Genomic DNA, 15,911 nt, shown 5'->3' with positions numbered 1-15,911 from the left:
CATGTGCGGGGCTGGGGGGAGTTTGGGGGTGGCGAGGCCAGCCTTGGAAAGAAATAGGGGACACGGTTTCCTCCGAAGTGAAAGTGAGGAAGAGCTCAAAGGAGGAGATTAGAAGTTAGGGGGGCAAAGGGTTCATGGTGCGTCTGCCCTCCCACCTGCATACCTGCCTGCCTTTTTTCCTTTCCTTCCTTCCCTCCTTCCTTCCTTCCTTCCTTCCTTCCTTCCTTCCTTCCTTCCTTCCTTCCTTCCTCTGTTAAAAATTGCTTTTAGTATATATTTTCATATTTGGTGTTGTTCTCTGTGAAGCACAAGGCCTGGAGACGTGATAGGGGAGGGGGAGACCTCAGAGGAGTTATGAAGTCTGGGGAGGGGGGCTGAGGTTCAGTTTTCTGTGAAGCACAAGGCCTGGGGAGGTGGCCGGGGGGCGGGGGGGGAGACCTCAGAGAGGCCGAGCACCAGAAAAAGGGTGCAAAGAAGTCAGCCCCGCACAGAAAGTGTGACTGTGCTGAGGGCTCCCAGCCCAGGTGCAGGGGCGGAGGGAGCACATGGGAAGGAGGGGCGTAGGGGGGCAAAGTCAAGGGGACCAGGGAACTGAGTCAGGAGGGGAGAGGCTGATGGGATTGAGTGAGGGACCCAGGCTAGGGAAGTGAGGAGAGTAAGGAAGCAAAAGATGGCATCAGAAAAGCAGGAGAGTTTCCAGAACTAAGCAATAGCCACGCCAATGTCCCCGTTAATCACTCACTGGGGGTATCCCTGGGTGGCACAGCGGTTTGGCGCCTGCCTTCAGCCCAGGGCATGATCCTGGAGTCCCGGGATCGAATCCCATGTTGGGCTCCCTGCATGGAGCCTGCTTCTCCCTCTGCCTGTGTCTCTGACTCTCTCTCTTTCTCTCTCTGTGACTATCATGAATAAATAAATAAAATCTTTAAAAAATAATCACTCACTGGGCATTTCTCTTGTGTTATTTTACACAGATATTTAAAAGTGAGACTCACAGGCACCTGAAGCACAGGCCAGATTTTGGTCTGTGGCCGTGCTTAGCTGAGAACCATGCTGAGAATACGTGGTGGGCACCAATGGTACAAGGTGCGATGGGGGTGTGTGGATTTCACAGACATGAGAACTCCTATGGTCAAGGCAGTCTCCTGGGGGGGGGCCACGCCTGCCCCTGGGTGCTGCTGCGGCTGCCCACGGTCCTTGTTACCTTCTCCCTGCACTGTCCTCTCTCAGCTGTACCCCACCAACATTCTTTCTCTGTAGATTTGACTTGGGTGGGTTTCATTTTTAAGAAATCATCAACAATCTTTTAAGCAGCATCTGACAGATGAGGTCATTGACCAAGATGAGTATTGTACTCTTGGTCAAAATCAAAGTGAGAATAAAATAATGGGACCAAATTCGGGGTGAGAGGACTCACCAACTACTTGAGGACGAATACTGGAGGGATTCTGGAACAGTTCTGAGCAGGACAGGGTGAAGTAGGAGTCTGCTCTCCAGGGCGAGGGTGGGAAGAGACAACATTCGTTTAAATACATTAACTATTGTTTCTGCTTAGAACCTCGTCTCCTTTTCTTCAAAGTGACACACGACATGCTGCATCGACAACCTCACACATCAGACTGGAGAAGCCCGTGTCTATAGCTGACAACCACAATGTACAAATGCACTAACAGCAAAACACGAATGACAATATGCACCAGATGTCAGAGATGAAGGGAAACATGATCTCAATTTAATAAATATTCTTCACAGAAAAATACATCTGACCACGAAAAAAAAAAAAACCTTTAAAATTCCATCTTGAATATTAGAGGAGAAAGAAAATGTTCTTTCTTATGTTCAACTCATTTTCATTCAAGATACTTTTTTACTAAGTTGCTTAAAGCATAGGGGAGAGGAGAATAAAAGCTAATAGGAAATAAGTCTAAGGTAAAGTTACTCCACTAAGAAGGAGCTCCTTCTTATCAAAGTATGATGAGAGTCCTGGTCAGGGAGTCAGGACGTTTGACACATCCAAAAGTTTGGTCTTTCCTGGTCACTAAGTCATCGTGTATTCTTAGGCATGTTCCTCAGAGACCCTCTTCAGCTTTCAACTCACCTAATGTTTCCTTACCTCTTTCTCTCTTTGTTTTTAATTTCAAGTAATCTCTACACCCAATGTGGGGCTTGAACTTACAACCCTGAGATCAGTCCAAGAGTCCCATGCTCTATCAACTGAGCCAGCCCGGCACCCCTCCTTACCTCTCTCTCAACTGTGCTGCAAAGATTCCCTTTTCTAAAAAAAAAAAAAAAAATTCCCTTTTCTGAGCTTTAAGGAGAAATGAGCACGTTTAGCCTCTAATTACATGAAAGTCTGTCATTTCTTGTTACATAAAGAAATACCTTAAAAGTTATATACCTTAGTTGTCCTTCGTGTATTAAATCATGAGAAACGATAATGAATTTGGTTCACCATTATAAAATAAACTCCCTTCCGAGCTCTTTTGTCTATTTGCTCAATTCAAAATTTGAACAGTATAATCAGCTTATATTTTTGGTATTCACATAAAATTAGTACTTCATAAATATGAATCATGCTATTAACTGTGTGTATTGTAATGTTGTCTAATTACTGTCATTTGCATACTACACCACTCTTAAATAAGTCAAAAGATTAAAGGGAATTTTGGAAAGTACACTGCATATTTCTGGCTGCAGAGTCCAGCATGCTACAACCCGATCCTTTAACATATGTAACTCGATCCTGAACATATGTAGGAGAGACTTTCCACTTTCTAGCCATTCCCACCTCAGTCAAGCCTACAAACTCCAGGAGAAACTCATAAATAACCTCATGCATTAGAAAGAAGATTATGAATTTGTTTCATTTCAGACAGAATGAGGATATTTTTAAAACATTTTTAAATGTAGAGTTCTTTTTTCACATTAACTGGATTAAACTATTTTCTGTTAACATGCGAGGAAACAATGGTGGTAAGTTTTCATTTAAATATGCAAAAGCAAAAGGATCATGGAATGAAGATTATAGCTTCTGTTTAAATAATATTTGAGACAATAAATGATGTGAATCTTTGAGAATCAAAGCCATCAGAAAATATATTATTTTGCAAAGTAGCTTTGGTCCATGTTTTTAATACTTGGATTCTAAGGAGGGTTGGCTGTGATGGTGGCCATCCACTACATAAAACTCCATAACACTAATCCCACAGTAGACGGCAGGGGCAAAGCCGTTAAGAAATATGCTTGCAGAAGGGATCAACAGAACCCATCTCTTGAAAGGATATCCAGCTTTAACCATAGCAGTTTCTTCTGGAGTCAAAAAAGCATTAGTTTGTTCTTTCACAATAATTTATTCTAAACCAGGAAGCCATTGGTGAATAGGAAAAAAAGAAAACCCAACAAAAACCCAAGAATGTTCATTGTTCTACTCAGATGGAGACTCCTCAGCGAGGAAAACAAAGAGAGTTAACGTGTACTCATTTTTAATATTTTCCAGTAGCCTTCCCTGGCCAATCTGACTTTCCAGTATTTCCCCCAAGTAAATGCTAGTGCTGCGGGCATGCTGACGGATTCACAGCAGTGGTTCTCGAAGTGTGATTTCCTGGACCAGGACCATCAGCATCATGACTAGGGAATTTGCTAGAATACCACTTGCCACATCTTACACCAGACCTACTAAATCAGAGATGCGGGTGAGGTGCCCAGGGACCCGTATTGTGACAAGTCCTCTGGGTGGTTCTGATGCTCTCTGCAGTTTGAGAACTGTCTTCAGCACACGACCTGATGCTCTCACTCCACTCATTTTTCCTTCCTGCTAACGCCATAAATCCTAGTCCTCCTCAAGGCTGGCCCAGTACCTCATCAAACATTGACAAATTCCTTACTTGAAATAGCATTTAACCTTTCCATACCACAATTAAGTGTTAGCTATATCTGATGTGATTTGAGCATGCTGTGTCTTATGCTGGCCTCTAAATTTTTTCTTACCCATGTCTGTTGTATCATTTCACCTCAATTGAAAGCCTCTTGAAGGCAGGAACTATGTCTTATTTTACTTATTTTATTTATTTTAGTACTTGCCCGTGCTCATGCCCTTTTCTTTATCCCATCAACTTCCTTGTACCTATTTTTTCAAGGTTCGGCTTAAATAGCATTTTCAATGAACTTCTCTGTGTATAGTATTTTCCTTCCTTGGAAGAACCATAACTTTATATCTCCTTTTTTTTTTGCTTCATATTACAGTCATTCATTTGCATCTTATCTCTCTCATCGTCGAAGATGGCGATAATTCTTCTAAACCACTCTTTAAGAAAAAAAAAGAAAGTAAGTAATTTAGCATGCCTCAGGGTAGACGTGTATAATTAGTTTATGTTCTCCCAATATTTATGACTCTGATTTTTGGTAATCCGACGATTTACATAGGAAGTAACTCTCACATTTCAGAGAGCTACAGATACTGTAGTTCTCCTAGGCACACTGGGGGTCTGGGACGGGGTCTGCATGCTGGAGACAATTGCTACAATTTGTGTGGTCTAATAAGCGGTCTCAGAAGATTAGACATGAAGTAATGGGAATCTGCAGGAAATCGAGCCATAAGGAAACCAGGGCGACTTGAAGCCACATTGGTAAGGAAGAAAAGAGCCTCACCCCAGGGTAAGGACCAGTAGCAGAAGGCTTAATTGTTACCATGTCGTGGTGTGAAGCCACCGTGTCGCTGCCTGAGCTAATGGGAACCTGATGCAGCCAGCTTCCTGCAACCCGCCAGTCCTGACTTCAAACACAGGCAGCCCGGCCTGTGGGACCAGGAAGGGGGGGTCACAGGTTTATTTCCTCTCCCACAAGAGGACCTCCCCGCCCCCACCCCAGCCCCCATCAGTGAAAATGAGCTTACCCCCTCACCCCACCCCCGCTGGCTGGGCCTGGGGGCCACTCCCCCTGTCTTCCCCATTTCACACTTCATTCCAACCTCTCCCCATCCCTCCATGAAAAGCCTTCCAGACTCATCTCTGTCGCCTCCAGGAGCCTCTGGGTCTGCTGGCAGACACAGGAGTGGGGGACAGTTCACAGGTCACTTGCCAGCAAATCCCCGGGGGCCAGGGGGGGAGCACACAGCAGGTCCGCACGCGCCTGCAGTGACTTGGGGCCTGGAGAATGTGCTCGATGCCAGCAGGGAAACCGCTTGGGGGGGCCCTGAGCCCAGGGGTCTGGCTCTCCAGTGCCTTCCCCAACCCCCTATTTTTCACTTGTTTTGCCACTGGCCCTTAATGAGAAAATGCCAAAGTAGCAGGCACAGAATCCAGCCGCTTGGGTGACTGGAGAAGGGTTTACAGTCCCCGGTGTTTGGGGTCAGCCCCAAGCCCCAAGGCAGCCGAGCAGGAGGGGCCGGCCTTCTGGAACTCTCAGCTTCCCGGGCTCAGGGACTCGGATTCCCAAAGGCAGCCTTGGTGTTTTGCCTTTGCTGAGATTTCTAAAGTTCCCTTTTTTCTTTTTACGTCCCTTATCGACGTGTAAACTCCACACGAGGGTGAAAAGGTAGGTGTTTAAGACGGACTGCAACAGCTGGGATAAACTGCCTCTTAAAAGGCTGTCTTAATGCAATGCATCTCTTTATATTTGGGGCATTTGTAAGCAGAATGGGAATGAAACCCGAGAAGATTATGTGATAACCAGACTATATCCTGTCAAGAGAGAGAGTGTTTCTCCAATAACACGAAGATGAGCTTCTAGATAGGCCGCCAAGATAGCCACCTTCCGCCCAGCGTCTCCCATCGTAAATCTGCATTCTTACTTGGGTTTTTTTTTTTTTTTTTTTAAGATTTTTTAGGATAGAGCTCATTTCCCTGGAGAGACAGGCCTAAGGAAAGATCTGGAATTCCTCCAGTTAAAAAAAGCCCACCATTCTGCTTAATCAACATTTGCTCCATCAGAATCAATATCCTGCAGAGGGTGGTTTTCATTGTTCTAATGTCTGTTTGCAGGTGACAGAGCAAAGATTCGGTTGCTGATAAAGATTTGCTGAAAAGGAAAAGAAAATATTCCTCAGAATAGCAAACAAGCCTCCAAAACTCTCCTTTTACAAATGAGCTTCCTTTTGTGAGATACTCTGCCTGCTTTTGCACACTCAAGAAATTTCCGTAACCTGACAACACGTCTCTTCCCAGAGCGATCTATTATTTCTCCCTGACGGGGCTCAGGCCTTTACTATGCATCTAATAAGTTGTTGGTCCTCTTCACACCTTAATTTCTTTAGCTTTAATACTCGTTCCCTACCCTGCAGTTTGCAAATGAAAAATAGTGTGTGCGAAATTACCTCTCCCATGCTGGACACGCAACAAGTTCCCTGCTCTATTGGATTTATCCACAGAATGGAGAGGAGGTGCACAGGCTTTAGAATCTGAACGGGGTTCAAATTCTGGCTGCCTTCCTTTTCATGAGGTGTCCCCTGACAAATCCCTTCGCCTGGCGTCTTCCCTTAATCTCAGTCTCCTCATCTATAAAGAGAGGATAAAGATATCTCTCCTCATTTCAGAAAGGCTGATGAGAGCCTAAGGAACAATGTAAGTCTTGTAATAGGCATCTGTATATTTATAAACTGTAAAGCACATAAATCTTGTTAATTATAATCATTAGTTTCCTCACAATTGAACACAATACATTGAACACTGCTGAAACCACAAACATACTGCAGAGATCAAAGAAAAATATTTCTTAGAAAGCAATTCTATTGCTATCTGGTTCTAGTTTTGATTGGTTTTCTTGAAATTTTTACTCCTTCTGGGGAAGGCTTTTCTAGAGAAGTTGTGCCAACTGAGATGATCAAAGCACGTGCTCTTGAGCTACAGGGAAGAGATCCAGAAAAGGAAGGTCTCTTGAAGTTCAAAATATATGGACACCCAAATAATTTATGAAACTCCATTAATTAACTTGTGTTCATGGCACTCATCTTTCTCTGGGCTCCCTTGGCTTCCTGAAAGAGACTATGGCACTCTGGGGTCCAGCGTAGGTGGAACAGCTGGAGATCCTCGCAGCCTCCTGGTGTCACAGCTTATCAGTGTTGACGGATAGAATACATAAGGCCCTGCCTGCCTCGCTGACCAAACAGAAAACACACTTCTCGATTTCTACCGGGCTCTTCTCTTCTTGCCAAGGAAAGAGCAATTCCATTTATGACACTGAAGAAGGACACGATCAATGCATTAATGTCAATGGGCAAATTCCAGCCCTGGACCTCACTAACCTAATTACTTACTCGATTCTTAGGAGCTGCAAAGCCTAACACAGTCAACTTTTGATCATCTTCAAAAGAAATGGCATAGCTTTTATGAAAATCGTAGGCACACAGGCCCCTCTTTTCGATTTCACTGGAAAGGGAGAAGTCTGAACAATCTGTGAATTGAAGACTGCACATATTCGATACAACAAATACAGATGATATTAATGGGATACACGCACACCCCACAACCCATGGTTAATGATTTTAAAAGAAGCTAATCTCTGTAAATTTTGACTTGGGGTTAAATAGTTCAAATTTCCAAGTACGTATAATGTATGTGACAAGGGTTTAGTGGAACGTATTGCTTTTGTTAAGTTCGTTTACATCTCAAATGAGAAAATAAGCATGCGTAACCCTGAAGAAGTCTGAGTGCACTTTCTCATAAGGTTAGTGAGTAAAAAATCAGTGCATCCACTTATCGTTCATTCCGTAAGTATTTAGTGAGCGCTTACAGTATACCAAGTGCTGTGCGTGTACAGACTTGGTCCGAGCCCTCAGCATTGGCCTACTGATATTACGACAGCATGTGCAGCCTCACTCCTTTTGGTGTAAGGAAAGAGAGACTAGTATTAAAAAAAATTATCTTCACACTCATGTAACTTGCACCTTACATTGGGCCAATAGGTAGGAACGAGTCTACTCTGTCACTCGTCAAAAGCAAATCTAAGGCTGTCAGAGCAGCAGCCTGCCATAACCATTAAGAGCACAGGCTCTGGAGTCAAACTGTCTGGGTTGAATATTGGCCTCCACTCTCTAGTTGTGTGCTCTTTGGCAAGATACTTGATCTCCCTGTAAATCTGTGAAGTAGGAGCCATATTAATACCCCCCTCATAGGGCTATTTTAATGATTAAGTCAAAACATATAAAGCGGTTAGAACAGTGCCTGGAAAAGAGCAGGTGCTCAATAAATGCTAGCAATTGTTATTCATATCTGACCTCATCTCCTGTCAGGGCTCCACACACAGCCTGGGGTCCAGGCAGGATTACTTCCATCCTTGACATCTGCCCAATTTCCCTCATCTGCCGTCTCCCTACAACTCCTCCATGCTTGTACATGTGGTATTCCATCAGCCGGGGGAACCTTAGTGTGTCTTTTGTTCCCAGCAAAAGACCTTTCTTGTGTTCTCCAAGACTCAGCTCAAGCTCACTTCCTCTGGGAAAGTCTCCTTACCCTGACTGCCAGCGGTTGGGTGCCCCTCTGCTCTGCGCAACAAACAGCTGTGCATAATTCTAATTCTCTGATGCACGCTGGACTTGAAGTGCTTGTGTGTTCCATCCCACCAGATGGGGGCTGCTGTGAAGCCGTAGGAGAGACTCAGTCAATGTTTGTTAAATGAACAAATGAGGGGCCAGCTGGGGGCTAAGTCAGTTGAGCATCCGACTCTTGAGTTTGGCTCAGGTCATGATCTCAGTGTTGCGGGATGGGGCCCCGCGTCGGGCTCCACACTCAGTTTGGAGTTGGCTTGAGCTTCTCTCCCTCTGCCTCCCCCTGCTTGCGCACTCTGTCTCTCTCAAATAAATAAATCGATCTTTTTAAAAAATGAGCAAATGAATTAGTAAGTAAGCTGATGGAGGAAGGAAGGGAGGGAAGAAGAGAGCAAGGGAGGAAGGAAGGACAATAACTTAATCGAGACCTTGTAACATTTGGAGCAGGCAGTGAGATAAGCTCCCTGAAAACCTCGGAGCCTGATGATTATTGCCTCCTCCAGACTACAGTGCTCTGCTGTTGGCCTGAAGACATAAGGGCAACCAGAGATAGAGCTAAAAACAGAAAGTAGCTAACTTTTTATATGGCTTTACCCTCCACGAACTCTGACCACACCAGAGACCTACAGGCAGTCTTAAGATAGCATCTGCACCAACCCTCTGTCTTTAAGCACATGAATCCCTGCATTTCTCAGGAGGGATGGTTACCCTTCGCTTTTTTCAAGTCTGGAAAGTGCACATTTCCCCTTGGTTAGCACTTGCTTTGGGATACTCCTCAACAGAAGTGACCTTTCTTAAGGTGCAATTTAAGCCCATGATTGCTGTCCTCAAAATTAGTTCACTTCCCAATTTCTGGTTCACCAACAGTACAACATTTTGATGAGCTGTTCACACTCCCAACCAAAAAAAAAAAAAAAAAAAAAACACAGAAACAAAAAACCCCAAAAAACTTCCCAACACCAAAGACCCCAGGCATGTCAACATTTTCTAAACACTCACGTGCCAAGAGGGGAGAGGGGAAATACTCTGTTTGAATATCATATGGACTAGAGGTCTACGATAAAACAAAAATCACTGAGAACTCGTTCACTGAGATCTCTGAAAAGGGCAAGCATTGTGCTCATTGGCATAGAAATTTCAACTAGCAAGAGCTTTTAATTTCCCCAATCTGAATAGAAACAATTAAATGTTAGAAAAACAAAGTATAGTTTTTCAAGTTTCAAAACTGAGATCTCCATATCCTCTTATTTTCCTCTCTTACCTTTCTTCGTCTCCCTCATGTGAACTCGCTTGGGGCGTGTAATGAGCTATACCCATATCTTGATGTCTGCGGCCCAGGGCGATCTGCTTCCATTTTCAGGAATAAGACTTTCTGATCACTGTCCTTAAAATAGGTTCATTCTCATACTTGCTTATTCATTCAGTAATTATTTATTGACCTAGGGCAGACATTCAACTAAGCAAAGGGGGATAAAATACAAAAGCACAATCTGCCCTGTGCCCTGGGAAAGTTTTCACTAGTTGGTGATTTCCTGGTGGGAGACAATTTGCATGTATGTGCCTACCTTTAAATGAAAAGAGTACTTTTGAAAAAGTTTCACAAGACTTGAATTTTTAATAAAATTTAATTTTTGGCAAAACGAGACGCTCCCACTCCGTGGCATTGTATCTAGAATATAGCAGGCGCTCTGTAAACATCCTTTTTTTTCCTACCTTTGAAAATCAAGTCCTGTTTAAGAAGAATTTGGGGTCTCGATATTTCTGGCAAAGCATGAAATCTTACTTCTCTGAGAAGCTGTCTAGTGGAATATAAAACCATGGTCTTTATGGGCAGCCTGGGTGGCTCAGCGGTTCAGCGCTGCCTTCAGCCCAGGGTGTGATCCTGGAGACCGGGTTCGAGTCCCACGTCGGGCTCCCTGCATGGATCCTGCTTCTCCCTCTGCCTGTGTCTCTGCCTCTCTCTCTCTCTCTCATGAATAAATAAATAAAATCTTTAACAAATAAAATAAAACCATGGCCTTTGGAGATGGCCTCATCTGGCTTTCTGCACAGGTTCTCTCTGCCACTCAGTAAAGCAGTGATGGCAAGAAAGTTGCTCACGCACTCTCAACCTTATGCTCCTCGTCGGAAAAATCGGAGTAGTACATCTCATGTTGAGATGTAAGATTATTGGAGATAATGTATTTAAAGCCATTTTCACAAGAGTCTGGCATCAACAGTAGGTATTATTTACTGTCAATAATTAGCAGCCCCAATTTATCTGCTTTGGGGGATCAGCTTATTTATAAAAAGAGATTTTCTTAAGACAAAACATGCCTATGATTTGCAACGAAACAGCAAATCCAGAGTGGAAGACCGTGGAGTTCTGGCAACTTGGTCATTTTTCAAGATGTGTATTAAGAAGGCCACCTGTCCCCCAGGAGTCCTGTCCTGCCCTACAGAAGGAGTTTGTACCACCACCTGCCCATGTACACTCTTCCCAAGTGATGGAACCAAATCCTGCTCTAACTTCCTCATCCAAGTGGTTCATCAGGCCTGCACTAGAATGGACGCTCTTTCAGGTTCTCACGCCTTCTCTCTTTGTTCATCTGTCCTCCCAGACCACCGCCTTGGGAGTATAGCTTCTGGGCCCGGCGTACCCCCCGGCTAGACCTGCCCCAGGGAGATCTGTACTGCACTGCCAGGTACTCCGGGCAAGCGCCATGCGGGCACCCCCACCTGCCTCTGTGTGTCCTCTCTGGGTTCCTGTTTGCATTCAGCTGCATGAATCAGGCGCCCAGGATGCACGACAGCCCAGCACACAGAAGACAAGGCATTTGATTTCACAAGGCCTGTGGTTGAGGGAAGCCAAGTACCTCCCCCACCCCCTGGCCAATAAATAAAATCACCTTTGGAAAACCTTTAAAACTGTAGTTCTTAAATCTCAGGGAGTCTTGGACTCTTGAAAAATCTGTTAAATACACAGAGCTGGCTTCCCGGGGCTGTGGAACATAGAACGCTTTTGCATATACATTTTTTTTAAGTTTTATTTATTTATTCATGAAAGACACACAGAGAGAGAGAGAGAGAGAGAGGCAGAGACACAGGCAGGGGGAGAAGCAGGCTCCATGCAGGGAGCCCGACAAGGGACTCGATCCCGGGTCTCCAGGATCAGGCCCTGGGCCGAAGGCCGCGCTAAACCGCTGAACCATCCGGGCTGCCCATGTATAAATTTTTAATACAGTTTCAGAGGATTCACAGACTCCCTGCAGTCCTTCCATGCACCCTTTGGGGTAACCCCCTAATCTAGGAGAATAACAAATAGAATCCCAAATAGAGCTCAGGATTCTAATTGTCTCTTTCTTGTGAATCTCAAGAAAGCCACCAAAGTGGTGAGCCCCTAAAGAATTCAAACAGGGAGTGGGATCCTGCGCAGCCGACTGTCTCTGTTCTGGGTGTCCCTCTCTTTTACAGAGGGGTGATCATTCATCCCACTGGGAACATCCTGGCGGGGGTTTCCTCAGGCCCAGACCTGGTGCCAACTCCAGAAGCTTCTGCGTCCAAGAACAGGCGCGTTGTGCAGAAAGCACACGGCCTTACAGTCAGCGGGGCCCTTTGGTGAGCAGTTGCTCGGGGCATTTTCTAGCCAGACTCAGAACTGATGTGCAAACCCAAAGATTAGGGCGCGCCGGGCAGCCTCGAGGGTTGTTTTCTGTCTGGTTCAAGGGAAGCCGCTGGAGGAATTTTTTGCCTCCAGCCTCTCGCTGAGTGACAGGAAAAGAAAAAAAGGATCATTTGAAGGCTCCCCCCATTCAAACGGCGCGGACAGAATGCCAGGCCCTCGCTGCCCCGGAGAAAGCCGCTCTGGTGCCAGCTTAGGAACAAATGTGTCCCCACTGTCTCCTGGAAAGGCCTTCCCCTCCCCTGCTGAGGGGTGGATTTCAAAGCAGCTGACTTCTCGCCCTTTTTTTTTTTTTTTGCTAGGACTGCAAGTGCTCCCGTTTCAATTCTGAACCCCCCCCCCCGCCCCGTTTCCGCGCTTGCCCGAGCACAGCCTCCCTCCCGGGCCCACGGCGTCCTGCGGGCTCCCGCGGCGAGCAGGCGGAGCGGGCGGAGGGCTGGCGGCCGACCGAAGGCGGCGGGCAGAGCCACCCAGGCCCCTTCGGGGTGCGCCCGCGCGGCTGCGGCTGCGGCTGCCGGCCCCTGCCCTGCCCTGCCCCGGCGCCCCGCCGCGGGGGGCGTGCACCTGCCGGCCGCCGCCTCTGCGCCCCCTCCGCGCGGGGAGACGCCGCGGGTTCGCGGCCCGGGGCCGCCGGCAGCTGCCCGCCCTCCCACCTCGTCCTCGGGAGGCCGGCGGTGCGCGAAGGAGGTGCCGGTTCCCACAGCTCTGATCTCACTCGGCTGAAATTCAATCTCCGTGTGACCGACGTCAGCCCGCGCTCCCGGCCCCTCCGCCCCCGCCCCTGCGGACGGACCCGCGGACCCGGTGGGCTGGCCTTGGCGGGGGGGGCTCCCCTGCAGCCCGGCCGCCCCCACCCCCCCAGGAGGAGCCACCCTGTACCTGCAGTCCGGCCCCCCCAACCCCCCAGGAGGAGCCACCCTGTACCTGCAGCCCGGCCCCCCCAACCCCCCAGGAGGAGCCACCCTGTACCTGCAGCCCGGCCCCCCCACCCCCCCAGGAGGAGCCACCCTGTACCTGCAGCCCGGCCCCCCCACCCCCCCAGGAGGGCCACCCTGTACCTGCAGCCCGGCCGCCCCCATCCCCGCCCAGGAGGAGCCACCCTGTACCTGCAGCCCGGCCCCCCCCCCACCCCCAGGAGGAGCCACCCTGTACCTGCAGCCCGGCCCCCCCACCCCCCCAGGAGGAGCCACCCTGTACCTGCAGCCCGGCCCCCCCACCCCCCCAGGAGGAGCCACCCTGTACCTGCAGCCCGGCCCCCCCCTACCCCCCCAGGAGGAGCCACCCTGTACCTGCAGCTCGGCAGCCTCGCTGGGGGCGCGGGAGTTATCGCCGCAGAAAAGAGGCAGCTGAGCCCGGGGAGGCAGAGAACCCGAAACAGATGTGAAAGCCATCAGGCTGAGCCTCCCGTGCATCTTCAAGGCCCGGAAAGATTTATGGGCCCTTTTAACCCTCTTTTAACGGAGGGGGAGCCGGGCTGCTTTTAGAGCGAGGGAACCAGCCTGGCAGTCACAGGCGCAGATCGCCGGAGCCACGGGGTCTGTGAACCCTTAGCTTCCTTTCTTCACCCTCTGTCCCCGCACCCTGATCCCTTAGCCTCCGCATTTCATGGGGACAACCCCACCACAACCCCTTCATATCGTCCCAACCCCAGGTGGCCCCAAGCGACCAGTGCCTTGGACCCTAAACGGCGTTCAGGTTCCGTGTGCGTCTCTATCCTGAGCAGGGAAATCATAAACCTCTTTTAGAAAAGGTGGAGATTGCAAGGGGCCAGCGCTGGCCAGGGAGGCAGTGGCCCTGGCATCCCCCCCCCCCCCCCTTTAATTGTCACGTAATCACATTATACTGGATCAAGCGCACTTTCTTTTGATGGAGAAGGCTTTGAACTTTGCTTTGCACTTCCTGCAAGAAGAGGATTTCTACCTCGGGGCAGAGAGTCACAGGAAGGCAGAAGTTTGCGGGCACCTTTTACAAGCCTTATGAAGCTAAAGGGAAGGGGTTTATAAAGGCGTCCTAATTAGGAATGATGTGTCAAGGCAAGCAAGCGCCTCCTGAACCTGACCCTGCCCCTCTCTGCACAGGCGGCCTCGGGAACATTCTTCAGCACGGGGCCACCAAGCTATTTTCCAGGCAAAGAAGCCCGCTGACCTTTCAGTCCTTCATTCACTGTACTGCACACAGTGGGAAGAGTGACAGGCAAAGTCACACCTTTGTATTTTGCTTATTTTTACTATTACTTTTTTTTTTTTTTTAAGAGCAACACAATTTACATGAAAGGATCTCTCTTGGGTAATCACACACCGCCTTGCTTATCTTGATATATGGATAAGAACAGGCAGGTGATGCTGGAAAGTGTTTCCCTCACCTCCAGACTCCCAGAGTCTGGGTCGTGCTATCCTGGAACGCCAAAATTTAATGTCCTACATAGGAAGAAAGACACTCTATTTGAACACAATCTTTTGGGAGCAAGTTTAGAGACTCCTGGGTCTCTGTTTCCCAACCCACCTCCCTTCTCTTTCTTGGGAAGAGAGGTGGAGATGACCAGAGTAAGAGAAATCTTGAGCATTAGCAATTCTTTTTTTTTTTTTTAACTTATTCTGCGCACAGGCTGCATCATGAAGGGAGGTGCCATGGAATAAAGAAACATGGTGCTGGAGGAGGAGATTTTTCCCTGCCCAGAGAAGAGGAAGATTCCTACAGCCAGGCTCAGAAATAATAGTCTGCCTGAGTCCTGAGAAAACTGCCCAAAATGTTAACACATCAATCTTAAGGAAACAAGCCTGGCTTTTACCGACTTAATTTCATATAATTATTTCAGAGTTTGAGTCTTTACAAGAAAGAGGGAGTGGAGGAAAAAGATCAGAAAATTGAAGGGGATGAGCAGAAGAGGAATGAGATTTTCTTTGTTTTGAAGATTCCCGTTCCACACCCCCCCATCCTACCCCGCCCCCCAGCCCCACGCCCAGGGCTCCTGTCTATGCTTTCATCTTTTGGGAGCAAATGCACAGCACATTCAACAGCATATGGAATAGCTCGGAAGGTACTGATTTCAACTCAGGTCTATTTTTTTTTAAGATTTATTTATTTATTTATTTATTTATTTATTTATTTATTTATTCATGATAGACACACAGAGAGAGAGACAGAGACACAGGCAGAGGGAGAAGCAGGCTCCACACCAGGAGCATGAGGCGGGACTCAATCCCGGGGCCTCCAGGATCGCGCCCTGGGCCAAAGGCAGGCACTAAACCGCTGAGCCACCAGGGATCCCCAACTCAGGTCTATTTTTAAGGGGCACCTGGATAAAGCTTTCTCTTGGGTCTCAGGTCCTAGAAATAAATGTGCAGTGAAATGAGGCTAGAAGACCTGCCCATCCCTCCTAACTCCTGCCTACTAAGGTATAGTGCGGTTGGTCCAAGTCATTAAGCTGCTTACCACTCATCAAATCCCACTCTCTGCCCATTTGAATTCGAGCTACCTTCAAAGTCAGTTTAAATCCTAAAGCATCCAGAAAGCCTCCCCCAATCACTTCAGCCTATATTAATCATTCCCCTCTTGGATGGCTTACAGGGTCCCGATTACACCTCTAGAATGGAGGTAATAATACAGGCACACCTCTGAGATAGTGAGTTCGGTTCCAGATGATCTCAATAAAGTGAATATCATAATGAAGTGCATAATGTAAATGAAATGTAAAAGTTACGTTTACACTGTACCATAATCTATTAAGTGTATGATAGCATTATGTCTACAACAATAATATATATATGTATA

The 15,911-nt window shown here is 47.4% G+C and overlaps 2 long non-coding RNA genes across 2 annotated transcripts in view; both read right to left on the bottom strand.

Moving 5' to 3' along the window:
- Positions 1–15,911, bottom strand: part of LOC140620221 (uncharacterized) — an 80,822-nt gene that overhangs the window by 10,439 nt on the left and 54,472 nt on the right. The gene's annotated exons all lie outside the window — the stretch shown is intronic.
- LOC140619957 (uncharacterized) lies at positions 11,479–13,756 on the bottom strand. The gene is made up of 2 exons (XR_012019714.1): positions 13,430–13,756; positions 11,479–12,222 (listed from the first exon to the last, which is right to left on the bottom strand). It is a non-coding gene; the product is annotated as an uncharacterized lncRNA (long non-coding RNA).

This window comes from Canis lupus, chromosome 28 (genome assembly GCF_048164855.1).
Source record: "Canis lupus baileyi chromosome 28, mCanLup2.hap1, whole genome shotgun sequence".
NCBI lineage: Eukaryota > Metazoa > Chordata > Mammalia > Carnivora > Canidae > Canis > Canis lupus.
The sequence above is the reverse complement of the archived record's forward strand: the minus strand, read 5'-3'. Positions and strand labels throughout refer to the sequence as shown.